Here is a 16,130-nt window from a genome sequence, read left to right on the forward strand (position 1 = left end):
GGAGACAGTCGGTCTCTCTCCCCAGCAGCAGAGCCAGGAGCAAGGAGAGGAGACTGTCAGTCTCTCTCCCCAGTGGCAGAGCCATCCCCTGGGAGTGGAGGTAGTCGTCCTCCCTCCCCGTAAACAGAACCCCTTCCTGGGAGAGGATACAGTCGGTCTCTCTCCCCAGTGGCCGAATCCCTTTCTGGGAGAGGAGACAGTCGGTCTCTCTCCCCAGCGGACGAATCCCTTTCTGGGAGAGGAGACAGTTGGTCTCTCTCCCCAGAGGCAGCACAGAGTTTCCCATGGAGCGGAGGTAGCAGACCTCCCTCCCCAGCGGTAGATCTCCTTCTCAGGAGAAGAGACAGATGGACTCTCCCCTCAGTAGCTTGGCAGGGTCTCTACCCTTTTCTTGTCCCAGAGTATTTCTCACCGGGGGCAGGCGTTGCATTGGGCAAGGAGGATAAAGCTTATGCAGTTGGTGCCACATGTTTGGGTACCTGAGCTTTTCCTGCCACACCAAGGAGCAACCTCCCCCTCTGGTCTGGGGTGGGAATACAGCTGGGAAACCTGCACTGGCTTTGTTTGTGGGTGGGTCAGCCAGTTCTCAACAGAGTGTCACAGAGGGAGACAGTTTGGCCATGGAACTTAAGGACACTGGAACTTATGGAACAGCAATTGTTTGGGAGACGGCCTTAGCAAACTTGTTTGGGACTTTGCATTATGTGACTATTCCTGCGCCAGCAGAAACCTCCCAGGATGCCCCAAGCTCAGGAGAGATGGGATAACCTCTCCCAGCAACCGAGAAGTGGAGGGCCACCGTCGGACAGCCCCAGGCCGACCCGTTAAGGGTCTAGTTGGGTCTGCTGAACTGGAGGGGGGGAGATGTCACGGATTCCAGACAGCTAAGGCTACCCCCAACCCCCAAAGCTTGTTTTGTGGAGAGCTGGTGTATGACCAGGAAAACCCTCCTAGGCTGGCCGGGCTTCTGGAACTCCCGGTCGGCCACCTCACAACAAACACCCGCCTAACTCCTCTCAGTCTGGCCGGGCTCCTGGAACTCCAGGTCGGCCACAGGACATCAGTACACCCACTAAATTTACCCCTGGTCGCTCCAGCAGCATATATATATATATTTATTTATATATAGGTAAGGATTTATACAGATATATAAAATAATATCTATTTAAAAACACATAGAACATATTCTGTTTTGTGCAGAACATTGGAATGTGAAATATTTAAGTAAATACACAGTTAAACATATACAAACAAATACATCCTTAGCAATCTATCTGTATGTATCTCTATGTTAAAGTACTTTGGCAGGGTTTTTTCCCCTAACACCTGAGATCTCATATCTTTTTTTTACCAATTTTTATTAGATGTTATTATGAGTGTAACTATACTGTGTAATGTCTTTTTAATGTGTTTTATGCCACTTTTTATTTTTAGAAAACAGTTAACCACAGCTCTGAGATCGCGGTAAGGATTGAAGCGCAAATCACGATTGTGCTAGCGCTCTCACTCAAGTTGTAATAGCAGCAAAATTAAAACTGCTTGCAAAAAGACGTTATCACTTGAGCAAAAACATTTGCGCCTCACTTGTAATCTAGTCCTACATGTATAACATCTAATATAAAAGTGGAAGGAAATAGCTGTACTCACAATGAATGGAGACTCACCTCCAAGTATTTGTAAAATATATAAATGTCTGGCCCCTTAAACTTACTAAAACCAGTGACTCAGGAGCTCATGTGCGATCTCCAGAGAAAGTGCCAGAAAATCTTCATAATAATATTAAAGGAAATAATCCTATAAAAACGGCAGCAAAATAGACAAAAAATTTTTTTTTTAAATTACAAAAGCAACACCATTTTGTCATCAAATAGTAACTGTGCATTAAAAATTGCAGAAATATGCTGCCTTTAACCCACCACAGAGGTTGTGTTTTCTTCTTTTCACTTGTTATTTGGTCAGGGGTACCCACACTTTTGCATACAACTGTATATTGCTTAATGTCAGAAGCACAAATGACTGCTAATGCGATAATTATATGGTATACTTGTTGTGCAGATAATTTACATGTTTATCATAATATATTACGCATACAGCAAATTGCCACAGAGATAATTGCCCTTTGAGTGCTAACCTCTACCCCGAAAGCACAGGCCCACATCTTTTCCAACACATGTTGATCACAGATTGTACCTGGTGACGCTTGAAAGTGTCATTAATTCAATACTATTTATTGTATTTATATATTTATTTTCTTATAATTATTATTTCTAATAAATGCAGTTATTTACAAATAAGCATACAGAGGGGACTCAAGACGTGCTGCAAACAATAGGAAATAATTGTTTATATTTTCTTAATAATAATAAAATACTTTTATCCTTGATATATATTAGGATTTGATTCTAAAGAAATTAAATGGTAGTGAATAACCACTAGTAAAAAAAATGGATGATAAATATTTTTTATGGTTTGAAGTAAAGGAATTGCTCCTTTAGTAAAAACAAATATGATAAAGTACACATAAAAAGAAATACAGTGTGTTAAAAAACAGCAAACAACTTACTTTTTTCTTGCTATATGAACATTTAGGAATTTTCAGTGTAGCAACTGTGTGCAGCTAGATAAGAGAGCAGACATTACAGAACTGAAGTTCTATTTTCATATATTTTTATTGCAGCAAAAGCCCTTTACTGAGCATGGGCAAGAAACGGACTACAGTTAGAGCAGATGTCCCCTAGCAACCACATCAAAGTAAAATCTCCTCCTTGCCTTCCTGTACCGACCACAGTCCCCTTGTGGGGTTGTGACAGGAAGTAACAGACCTGTAACAAATTAAAGGACTAGCAAACACAGTAGATTTGCATAATTAACAAATGCATGATAAAAAGACAATTCAATAGCACTTAATCAGAACTTCAAATGAATAGTAGATTTTGTTCTGACAAATTTCAAAGTTTGCGGGTGGAATAGCTACACTATGGAAATTATGTAGGAAGTGAGTGAGTGGAAAGGATGGAGAGGGTGTTAGGAGATTTGGGAAAGGGATCTGTGAGGGGGAGCTAGGTAGGTTTTTTAGGGGGGCAGCTACACTACGGAAAAAATGGGTTGATTTAAAAAAATTTTTTTTAAATTGAGCCCAATTTTACTGGGTACTGGCAGACAGCTGCCAGTACCTAAGATGGTGCCTAACAGTTAGAGGGGGAAGGGTTAGAGAGCTGTTTGGGGGGGGGGGGGTCAGGGAGGTTGGGAGGTAAGGAGGGATACTCCCCTGGAGAAAATGTATATAATTTTTTTTTTAAATAAAAAACTCATTTATATTTATACTGGCAGACTTTTTGCCAGTACTTAAGATGGGGGTGAACGTTGGGGGGTGGGGGAGGGAAGAGAGCTGTTTGAGGGGGGGTCAGGGAGGGATCAGGGGGTGGGATGTGTCAGGTGGGAGGCTGATCTCTACACTAAAGCTAAAATTAACCCTACAAGCTACCTAATTAACCCCTTCGCTGCTTGGCATAATACAAGTGTGGTGCGCAGTGGAATTTAGTGGCCTTCTAATTACCAAAAAGCAATGCCAAAGCCATATATGTCTGCTATTTCTGAACCCAGAGAATCATTTATAACCATTTGTGCCATAACTGCACAAGCTTTTTGCAAATAATTTCTGTGAAAATCCTAAAATTGTTAAAAAGTTAACGATATTTTTTATTTGATCGCATTTGGCGGTGAAATGGTGGCATGAAATATACCAAAATGGATCTAGATCAATACTTTGGGTTGTCTACTAAACAACAATATGTACATGTGAAGGGTTATTCAGGAGTTCCTGACAGATTTCAATGTTACAATGTAACTATCGATAATGTTTTTTTTTTTTTTTAAATTGGTTTGAAAATAGCAAAGAGCTACTTGTATTTATTGCCCTATAACTTGCAAAAAAAGCAAAGAACATGTAAACGTTGGGTATTTCTAAACTCAAGAAAGTACATTTGATGGCGAGAAAATTGTATATAATATATGTGGGTACAGTAAATGAGTAAGAGGAAAATTACAGCTAAAAACAAACAGCCCTGGCCCTTAAAGGGACACTGAACCCACATTTTTTCTTTCGTGATTCAGATAGAGCATGCAATTTTAAGCAACTTTCTTATTTACTCCTATTATCAATTTTTCTTTGTTCTCTTGATATCTTTATTTGAAAAGAAGGAATCTAGGCTGTTTTTTTGGTTCACGACTCTGGACAGCACTTTTTTATTGGTGGATGAATTTATCCACCAATCAGCAAGAACATCCCAGGTTGTTCACCAAAAATGGGCCGGCATCTAAACTTACATTCTTGCATTTCAAATAAAGATACCAAGAAAATGAAGAAAATGTGATAATAGGAGGAAATTAGAAAGTGTCTTAAAATCTCATGCTCTATCTGAACCACAAAAGAATAAATTTGGGTACAGTGTCTCTTTAACGGTATGAAAAATTGTCTGGTCACTAAGGGGTTAAATGAAATAATGAATTAATTAAAATAATAACTGCTACTATTAATGAACAACTTTACAAGCAACATTACTGAAAACATACAGCTAACAAGATAACATTATATACAAGGCATAATCAGCTTTTTTTCTTTTTTTTATTGTTAGGCCAGAAGACTGTATCTATATATGGCCCTTTTTATTTTATATTTTGATAGGTGTTTCTTCTACCTCACACACCCTATAACACATTTGATGATATAAATATAATATTCACAACAGATATCACTGTTGATAAATTTGTCTTTATTTTAACTAGGTAGTTAGTAACTATTTAATAACTATTCTACCTAGTTAAAATAAATACAAACTTTCCTGTAAAATAAAAATAAATCCTAAACTAGCTACAATGTAACTATTAGTTATATTGTAGCTATCTTAGGGTTTATTTTACAGGTAAGTATTTAGTTTTAAATAGGAATAATTTAGGTAATGATAGTAATATTTATTTAGATTTATTTAAATTATATTTAAGTTAGGGGGTGTTAGGTTTAGGGTTAGACTTAGGTTTAGGGGTTAATAACTTTAATATAACTTTAATATAGTGGCGGCGACGTTGGGGGCGGCAGATTAGGGGTTAATAAATGTAGGCAGGTGGCGGCGATGTTAGGGCCAGCAGATTAGGGGTTAATAATATTTAACTAATGTTTGTGAGGTGGGAGGGCGGCGGTTTAGGGGTTAATATGTTTATTATAGTGGTGGCGACGTTGGGGGTGGCAGATTAGGGGTTAATAAGTGTAGGTAGGTGGCGGTGACATTGGGGGCAGCAGATTAGGGGTTAATAAATATAATGTAGGTGTCGGCGATGTTGGGGTCAGCAGATTAGGGGTTCATACATATAATGTAGGTGGCGGCGGTGTCCGGAGCGGCAGATTAGGGGTTAAAATGTTTATATTAGTATTTGCGATGCGGGAGGGCCTCGGTTTAGAGGTTAATAGGTAGTTTATGGGTGTTAGTGTACTGTTTAGCACTTTAGTTATGAGTTATATACTACGGGGTTGTACAATAAAACTCATAACTACTGACTTTTAAATGCGTTAGGACTCTTGACAGGGTAGGGTGTACCGCTCACTTTTTGGCCTCCCAGGACAGACTCGTAATATCAGCGCTATGGAAGTCCCATAGAAAAAAGACTTTACGAAGTTTACATAAGTCGTTTTGCGGTAAGGCCAAAGAAGTGTGCGGTCACCCTAAACCTTCAAGACTCGTAATACCAGCGGGTGTAAAAAAGCAGCGTTTGGACCTGCTTTTTTACCCTAACGCACAACTCGTAATCTAGCCGATTGTCTTTCCAAAACAATGGAAATCTATCTTGTTTGAGTAAAGTATTAAAATATTTCAATTTGCGGAAGGGAAGTATAATCTGTAACTGTGTATCATTTCTACTTCAATTTTCAAATATCTCTCTTCTAGATCACTTTATTTTGCTATAATCTTATATTCAAGGTCTTTATTAAACAAACAGACTACATCTTTTTTTCATTTGGTGGATGGGGTTGCTATTACCTCCCTTACCCAATTAGGAGCCAGATTACAAGTGAAGCGCAAAATTGCGTTTTTACAAGCGCGATATTTGCGCTCCACTCATTATACCGGTGCACACAATTTTGCACTGGTATCTGAAGTGGCCTGCATTGTTAATGTGACATCACGTTCCCAATTGCATGGAAGCTTGCGCTCATTAGAGAGTGTTTCCATAGGCTCCAATGGGAGCCTCGTTCTCATGCCGTAAGACACGGCATGAGAACTAGCGCAGCAAAGGGGGTAAGTCAGTCAGGGATGGGCAGCAGATTGTAAATATATATGTATATAAATATATACATTTATACTTATGTGTTAATATGTGTATATACATATATATTTATGTGTTAATATGTGTATTAGTGATGTCGCAAATCTAAAAATTTGGGTTTGCGAACGGCAGACGCGAACTTCCGCAAAAGTTTGCAAACGGGCGAACCAGGCGAACAGCCATAGACTTCAATAGGCAGGCGAATTTTAAAACCCACAGGGACTCTTTCTGGCCACAATAGTGATGGAAAAGTTGTTTCAAGGGCACTAACACCTGGACTGTGGCATGCCGGAGGGGGATCCATGGCAAAACTCCCATGGAAAATTACATAGTTGATGCAGAGTCTGGTTTTAATCCATAAAGGGCATAAATCACCTAACATTCCTAAATTGTTTGGAATAACGTGCTTTAAAACATCAGGTATGATGTTGTATCGATCAGGAAGTGTAAGGGTTACGCAAGCTTCACAGTGCGCAGTGTAGGTGATATACCTGCCCTGACCATGCTTTGCAGACCAGGTATCAGTGGTCAGATGGACCCTTGCCCCAACACTGTGTGCCAGACATGCCATTATAGCAGACTTATATGGCTTTGGCGTTGCTTTTTGGTAATTAGAAGGCTGCTAAATGCCACTGCGCACCACACGTGTTTTTTGCCCAGCAGTGAAGGGGTTAATTAGGGAGCATGTAGGCAGCTTGTAGAGTTAATTTTAGCTTAAGTGTAGTGTAGTAGACAACCCAAAGTATTGATCTAGGCCCATGTTTGTATATTTCATGCCACCATTTCACCGCCAAATGCGATCAAATAAAAAAAAATTGTTCACTTTTTCACAAACTTCAGGTTTCTCACAGAAATTATTTACAAACAACTTATGCAATTATGGCATAAATGGTTGTAAATGCTTCTCTGGGATCCCCTTTGTTCAGAAATAGCAGACTTATATGGCTTTGGCATTGCTTTTTGGTAATTAGAAGGCTGCTAAATGCCACTGCGCACCACACGTGTTTTATGCCCAGCAGTGAAGGGGTTAATTAGGGAGCATGTAGGCAGCTTGTAGAGTTAATTTTAGCTTAAGTGTAGTGTAGTAGACAACCCAAAGTATTGATCTAGGCCCATTTTGGTATATTTCATGCCACCATTTCACAGCCAAATGCGATCATATTTTAAAAAAACTTAAATTTTTTCGCAATTTTAGGTTTCTCACTGAAATTATTAACAAACAGCTTGTGCAATTATGGCACAAATGGTTGTAAATGCTTCTCTGGGATCCCCTTTGTTCAGAAATAGCAGACATATATGACTTTGGCGTTGCTTTCTGGTAATTAGAAGGCCGCTAAATGCTGCTGCGCATCACACATGTATTATGGCTAGCAGTGAAGGGGTTAATTAGGTAGTTTGTAGGGAGCTTGCAGGGTTAATTTTAGCTTTAGTGTAGAGATCAGCCTCCCACCTGACACATCAGACCCCCTGATCCCTCCCAAACAGCTCCCTTCCCTCCCCCACCCCACAATTGTCCCCGCCATCTTAAGTACTGGCAGAAAGTCTGGCAGTACTAAAATAAAAGGTTTTTAAAAAAATAATTATTTTTTTTAGCATATTTACATATGCTGTGGTGTAGCATCCCACCTTAGCCCCCAACCTCCCTGATCCCCCCCAAAACAGCTCTCTAACCCTCCCCATCTGCCTTATTGGCGGCCATCTTGGGTACTGGCAGCTGTCTGCTATTATTTCACAGTCAAAAAAATGTTGTTTTTTTTAAATGTACACTACTGTTACACCAGATATGAGTGGTGGCACTGGGCAAGTGGGCACAGTATACGCTGTGAGCCTGACACACACGCTGGCAGGCAGGCAACTGCAATTAGATTACACAGGAAAAAAAAAAAAAAAGCAGACTGATGTTCTAGCCCTAAAAAGGGCTTTTTGGGGTGCTGTCCTTACAGCAGAGATCAGATGAGTCCTTCAGGACTGTAGTGGACACTGAATACACTAGCCAAGCTATCGATTTCCCTATTAAATCAGCAGAAGCTACACTGTCCCTCCTCTCACAGAGGCCTAGATTTGGAGTTCGGCGGTAGCCGTCAAAACCAGCGTTAGAGGCTCCTAACGCTGGTTTTGGCCGCCCGCTGGTATTTGGAGTCAGTGATTAAAGGGTCTAACGCTCACTTTTCAGCCGCGACTTTTCCATACTGCAGATCCCCCTACGCCATTTGCGTAGCCTATATTTTCAATGGGATCTTTCTAACGCTGGTATTTAGAGTCGTTTCTGAAGTGAGCGTTAGAGCTCTAACGACAAAACTCCAGCCGCCTGAAAATAGCAGGAGTTAAGAGCTTTCTGGCTAACGCCGGTTTATAAAGCTCTTAACTACTGTACCCTAAAGTACACTAACACCCATAAACTACCTATGTACCCCTAAACCGAGGTCCCCCCACACCGCCGCCACTCGATTAAAATTTTTAACCCCTAATCTGCCGACCGCCACCTACGTTATACTTATGTACCCCTAATCTGCTGCCCCTAACCCCGCCGACCCCTGTATTACATTTATTAACCCCTAACTTGCCCCCCACAACGTCGCCGCCAGCTACTTAAAATAATTAACCCCTAATCTTCCGACCGCAAATCGCCGCCACCTACGTTATCCCTATGTACCCCTAATCTGCTGCCCTAACATCGCCGACCCCTATATTATATTTATTAACCCCTAATCTGCCCCCCTCAACGTCGCCGACACCTGCCTACACTTATTAACCCCTAATCTGCCGAGCGGACCTGAGCGCTACTATAATAAATGTATTAACCCCTAATCCGCCTCACTAACCCTATCATAAATAGTATTAACCCCTAATCTGCCCTCCCTAACATCGCCGACACCTAACTTCAATTATTAACCCCTAATCTGCCGACCGGAGCTCACCGCTATTCTAATAAATGTATTAACCCCTAAAGCTAAGTCTAACCCTAACACTAACACCCCCCTAAGTTAAATATAATTTTTATCTAACGAAATAAATTAACTCTTATTAAATAAATTATTCCTATTTAAAGCTAAATACTTACCTGTAAAATAAATCCTAATATAGCTACAATATAAATTATAATTATATTATAGCTATTTTAGGATTAATATTTATTTTACAGGCAACTTTGTTATTATTTTAACCAGGTAAAATAGCTATTAAATAGTTAAGAACTATTTAATAGTTACATAGTTAAAATAATAACAAATTTACCTGTAAAATAAATCCTAACCTAAGTTATAATTAAACCTAACACTACCCTATCAATAAAATAATTAAATAAACTACCTACAATTACCTACAATTAACCTAACACTACACTATCAATAAATTAATTAAACACAATTCCTACAAATAAATACAATTAAATAAACTAGCTAAAGTACAAAAAATAAAAAAGAACTAAGTTACAGAAAATAAAAAAATATTTACAAACATAAGAAAAATATTACAACAATTTTAAACTAATTACACCTACTCTAAGCCCCCTAATAAAATAACAAAGCCCCCCAAAATAAAAAATTCCCTACCCTATTCTAAATTAAAAAAGTTACAAGCTCTTTTACCTTACCAGCCCTGAACAGGGCCCTTTGCGGGGCATGCCCCAAGAATTTCAGCTCTTTTGCCTGTAAAAAAAAACATACAATACCCCCCCCCCCAACATTACAACCCACCACCCACATACCCCTAATCTAACCCAAACCCCCCTTAAATAAACCTAACACTAAGCCCCTGAAGATCTTCCTACCTTGTCTTCACCATCCAGGTATCACCGATCCGTCCTGGCTCCAAGATCTTCATCCAACCCAAGCGGGGGTTGGCGATCCATAATCCGGTCCAGAAGAGGCTCCAAAGTCTTCCTCCTATCCGGCAAGAAGAGGACATCCGGACCGGCAAACATCTTCTCCAAGCGGCATCTTCGATCTTCTTCCATCCGGAGCGAAGCGGCAGGATCCTGAAGACCTCCAGCGCGGAACATCCATCCGGACCGACGACTGAACGACGAATGACTGTTCCTTTAAGGGACGTCATCCAAGATGGCGTCCCTCGAATTCCGATTGGCTGATAGGATTCTATCAGCCAATCGGAAATTAAGGTAGGAATTTTCTGATTGGCTGATGGAATCAGCCAATCAGAATCTAGTTCAATCCGATTGGCCGATCCAATCAGCCAATCAGATTGAGCTCGCATTCTATTGGCTGATCGGAACAGCCAATAGAATGCGAGCTCAATCTGATTGGCTGATTGGATCAGCCAATCGGATTGAACTTGATTCTGATTGGCTGATTCCATCAGCCAATCAGAAAATTCCTACCTTAATTCCGATTGGCTGATAGAATCAGCCAATCGGAATTCGAGGGACGCCATCTTGGATGACGTCCCTTAAAGGAACAGTCATTCGTCGTTCAGTCGTCGGTCCGGATGGATGTTCCGCGCTGGAGGTCTTCAGGATCCTGCCGCTTCGCTCCGGATGGAAGAAGATCGAAGATGCCGCTTGGAGAAGATGTTTGCCGGTCCGGATGTCCTCTTCTTGCCGGATAGGAGGAAGACTTTGGAGCCTCTTCTGGACCGGATTATGGATCGCCAACCCCCGCTTGGGTTGGATGAAGATCTTGGAGCCAGGACGGATCGGTGATACCTGGATGGTGAAGACAAGGTAGGAAGATCTTCAGGGGCTTAGTGTTAGGTTTATTTAAGGGGGGTTTGGGTTAGATTAGGGGTATGTGGGTGGTGGGTTGTAATGTTGGGGGGGGGGGTATTGTATGTTTTTTTTTACAGGCAAAAGAGCTGAAATTCTTGGGGCATGCCCCGCAAAGGGCCCTGTTCAGGGCTGGTAAGGTAAAAGAGCTTGTAACTTTTTTAATTTAGAATAGGGTAGGGAATTTTTTATTTTGGGGGGCTTTGTTATTTTATTAGGGGGCTTAGAGTAGGTGTAATTAGTTTAAAATTGTTGTAATATTTTTCTTATGTTTGTAAATATTTTTTTATTTTCTGTAACTTAGTTCTTTTTTATTTTTTGTACTTTAGCTAGTTTATTTAATTGTATTTATTTGTAGGAATTGTGTTTAATTAATTTATTGATAGTGTAGTGTTAGGTTAATTGTAGGTAATTGTAGGTAGTTTATTTAATTATTTTATTGATAGGGTAGTGTTAGGTTTAATTATAACTTAGGTTAGGATTTATTTTACAGGTAAATTTGTTATTATTTTAACTAGGTAACTATTAAATAGTTCTTAACTATTTAATAGCTATTGTACCTGGTTAAAATAATTACAAAGTTGCCTGTAAAATAAATATTAATCCTAAAATAGCTATAATATAATTATAATTTATATTGTAGCTATATTAGGATTTATTTTACAGGTAAGTATTTAGCTTTAAATAGGAATAAGTTATTTAATAAGAGTTAATTTATTTCGTTAGATAAATATTATATTTAATTTAGGGGGGTGTTAGTGTTAGGGTTAGACTTAGCTTTAGGGGTTAATCCATTTATTAGAATAGCGGTGAGCTCCGATCGGAAGATTAGGGGTTAATAATTGAAGTTAGGTGTCGGCGATGTTAGGGAGGGCAGATTAGGGGTTAATACTATTTATGATAGGGTTAGTGAGGCGGATTAGGGGTTAATAACTTTATTATAGTAGCGCTCAGGTCCGCTCGGCAGATTAGGGGTTAATAAGTGTAGGCAGGTGTCGGCGACGTTGTGGGGGGCAGGTTAGGGGTTAATAAATATAATATAGGGGTCGGCGGTGTTAGGGGTAGCAGATTAGGGGTACATAGGGATAACGTAGGTGGCGGCGGTTTACGGAGCGGCAGATTAGGGGTTTAAAAAAATATGCAGGGGTCAGCGATAGCGGGGGCGGCAGATTAGGGGTTAATAAGTGTAAGGCTAGGGGTGTTTAGACTCGGGGTACATGTTAGGGTGTTAGGTGCAGACGTAGGAAGTGTTTCCCCATAGCAAACAATGGGGCTGCGTTAGGAGCTGAACGCTGCTTTTTTGCAGGTGTTAGGTTTTTTTTCAGCTCAAACAGCCCCATTGTTTCCTATGGGGGAATCGTGCACGAGCACGTTTTTGAGGCCGGCCGCGTCCGTAAGCAACTCTGGTATCGAGAGTTGCTTTTGCGGTAAAAATGCTCTACGCTCCTTTTTTGGAGCCTAACGCAGCATTTGTTTGAACTCTCGATGCCAGAGTTAATTTTATGGTGCGGCCAGAAAAAAGCCCGCGGAGCGTTAACAGCCCTTTTACCGCCGAACTCCAAATCTAGGCCTAAGAATGCAGCTTCCAAATGAATCTAAAATGGATGCTGTCCAAGAGGTGGGAGGGTTTGGGAGGGAGGGTCTGCTGCTGATTGGCTGTAATGTGTCTTCTGACTGTGAGGTACAGGGTCAAAGTTTACTCAATGATGACGAATAGGGGGCGGATCGAACATTGCATATGTTCGCCATCCGCGGAGAACGCGAACATGCTATTCGCCGGCGAACTATTCGCAACATCACTAATGTGTATATACATATATATTTATATGTTAATATGTTAATATGTGTATATACATATATATTTATATGTTAATATGTGTATATACATACATATTTATGTGTTAATATGTGTATATACATATATATTTATATGTTAATATGTGTATATACATATATATTTATATGTTAATATGTGTATATACATATATATTTATGTGTTAATATGTGTATATACATATATATTTATGTGTTAATATGTGTATATACATATATATTTATATGTTAATATGTGTATATACATACATATTTATGTGTTAATATGTGTATATACATATATATTTATATGTTAATATGTGTATATACATATATATTTATATGTTAATATGTGTATATACATATATATTTATGTTTTAATATGTGTATATACATTTATATTTATATGTTAATATGTGTATATACATATATATTTATGTGTTAATATGTGTATATACATATATATTTATGTGTTAATATGTGTATATACATATATATTTATGTGTTAATATGTGTATATACATATATATTTCTATGTTAATATGTGTATATACATATATATTTATGTGTTAATATGTGTATATACATATATATTTCTATGTTAATATGTGTATATACATATATATTTATGTGTTAATATGTGTATATACATATATATTTATGTGTTAATATGTGTATATACATATATATTTATGTGTTAATATGTGTATATACATATATATTTATGTGTTAATATGTGTATATACATATATATTTATATGTTAATATGTGTATATACATATATATTTATGTGTTAATATGTGTATATACATATATATCTATGTGTTAATATGTGTATATGCATATATATTTATATGTTAATATGTGTATATACATATATATTTCTATGTTAATATGTGTATATACATATATATTATATTTTCCCTGATCCCCCCCAAAACAGCTCTCTAACCCTCCCCATCTGCCTTATTGGCGGCCATCTTGGGTACTGGCAGCTGTCTGCTATTATTTCACAGTCAAAAAAGTGTTGTTTTTTTTTAAATGTACACTACTGTTACACCAGATATGAGTGGTGGCACTGGGCAAGTGGGCACAGTATACGCTGTGAGCCTGACACACACGCTGGCAGGCAGGCAGGCAGGCAACTGGAATTAGATTACACAGGAAAAAAAAAAAAAAAAGCAGACTGATGTTCTAGCCCTAAAAAGGGCTTTTTGGGGTGCTGTCCTTACAGCAGAGATCAGATGAGTCCTTCAGGACTGTAGTGGACACTGAATACACTAGCCTAGCTATCGATTTCCCTATTAAATCAGCAGAAGCTACACTGTCCCTCCTCTCACTAAGAATGCAGCTTCCAAATGAATCTAAAATGGATGCTGTCCAGGAGGTGGGAGGGTCTGGGAGGGAGGGTCTGCTGCTGATTGGCTGTAATGTGTCTTCTGACTGTGAGGTACAGGGTCAAAGTTTACTCAATGATGACGAATAGGGGGCGGATCGAACATTGCATATGTTCGCCACCCGCGGAGAACGCGAACATGCTATTCGCCGGCGAACTATTCGCGACATCACTAATGTGTATATACATATATATTTATATGTTAATATGTTAATATGTGTATATACATATATATTTATATGTTAATATGTGTATATACATACATATTTATGTGTTAATATGTGTATATACATATATATTTATATGTTAATATGTGTATATATATATATTTATATGTTAATATGTGTATATACATATATATTTATGTGTTAATATGTGTATATACATATATATTTATGTGTTAATATGTGTATATACATATATATTTATGTGTTAATATGTGTATATACATACATATTTATGTGTTAATATGTGTATATACATATATATTTATGTGTTAATATGTGTATATACATATATATTTATGTGTTAATATGTGTATATACATATATATTTATGTGTTAATATGTGTATATACATATATATTTATGTGTTAATATGTGTATATACATATATATTTATATGTTAATATGTGTATATATATATATATTTATATGTTAATATGTGTATATACATACATATTTATGTGTTAATATGTGTATATACATATATATTTATATGTTAATATGTGTATATACATACATATTTATGTGTTAATATGTGTATATACATATATATTTATATGTTAATATGTGTATATATATATATATTTATATGTTAATATGTGTATATACATATATATTTATGTGTTAATATGTGTATATACATATATATTTATGTGTTAATATGTGTATATACATATATATTTATGTGTTAATATGTGTATATACATACATATTTATGTGTTAATATGTGTATATACATATATATTTATGTGTTAATATGTGTATATACATATATATTTATGTGTTAATATGTGTATATACATATATATTTATGTGTTAATATGTGTATATACATATATATTTATGTGTTAATATGTGTATATACATATATATTTATATGTTAATATGTGTATATACATACATATTTATGTGTTAATATGTGTATATACATTTATATTTATGTGTTAATATGTTTATATACATTTATATTTATGTGTTAATATGTTTATATACATACATATTTATGTGTTAATATGTGTATATACATATATATTTATATGTTAATATGTGTATATACATCTCTCTCTCTCTCTCTCTCTCTCTCTCTCTCTCTCTCTCTCTCTTAATATGTGTATATACATATATATTTATGTGTTAATATGTGTATATACATATATATTTATGTGTTAATATGTGTATATACATATATATTTATGTGTTAATATGTGTATATACATATATATTTATATGTTAATATGTGTATATACATATATATTTATGTGTTAATATGTGTATATACATATATATTTATGTGTTAATATGTGTATATACATATATATTTATATGTTAATATGTGTATATACATATATATTTCTATGTTAATATGTGTATATACATATATATTTATATGTTAATATGTGTATATACATATATATTTATGTGTTAATATGTGTATATACATATATATTTATGTGTTAATATGTGTATATACATATATATTTATATGTTAATATGTGTATATACATATATATTTACAGGGAACACACACAAACTAAAAGACCCTTTATTTTGGGGGTATTTGGTGCACTTTTAGAAAATTAACCAGATATCTGATCTCTGGTTAATTTTCAGAGAGCTTGTTATGGCTGGTTATTTATTGCACGCACACAAACAGGCGAAT

The sequence above is a fragment of the Bombina bombina genome, chromosome 3, assembly GCF_027579735.1.
Source record: "Bombina bombina isolate aBomBom1 chromosome 3, aBomBom1.pri, whole genome shotgun sequence".
In the NCBI taxonomy this organism is placed as follows: domain Eukaryota; kingdom Metazoa; phylum Chordata; class Amphibia; order Anura; family Bombinatoridae; genus Bombina; species Bombina bombina.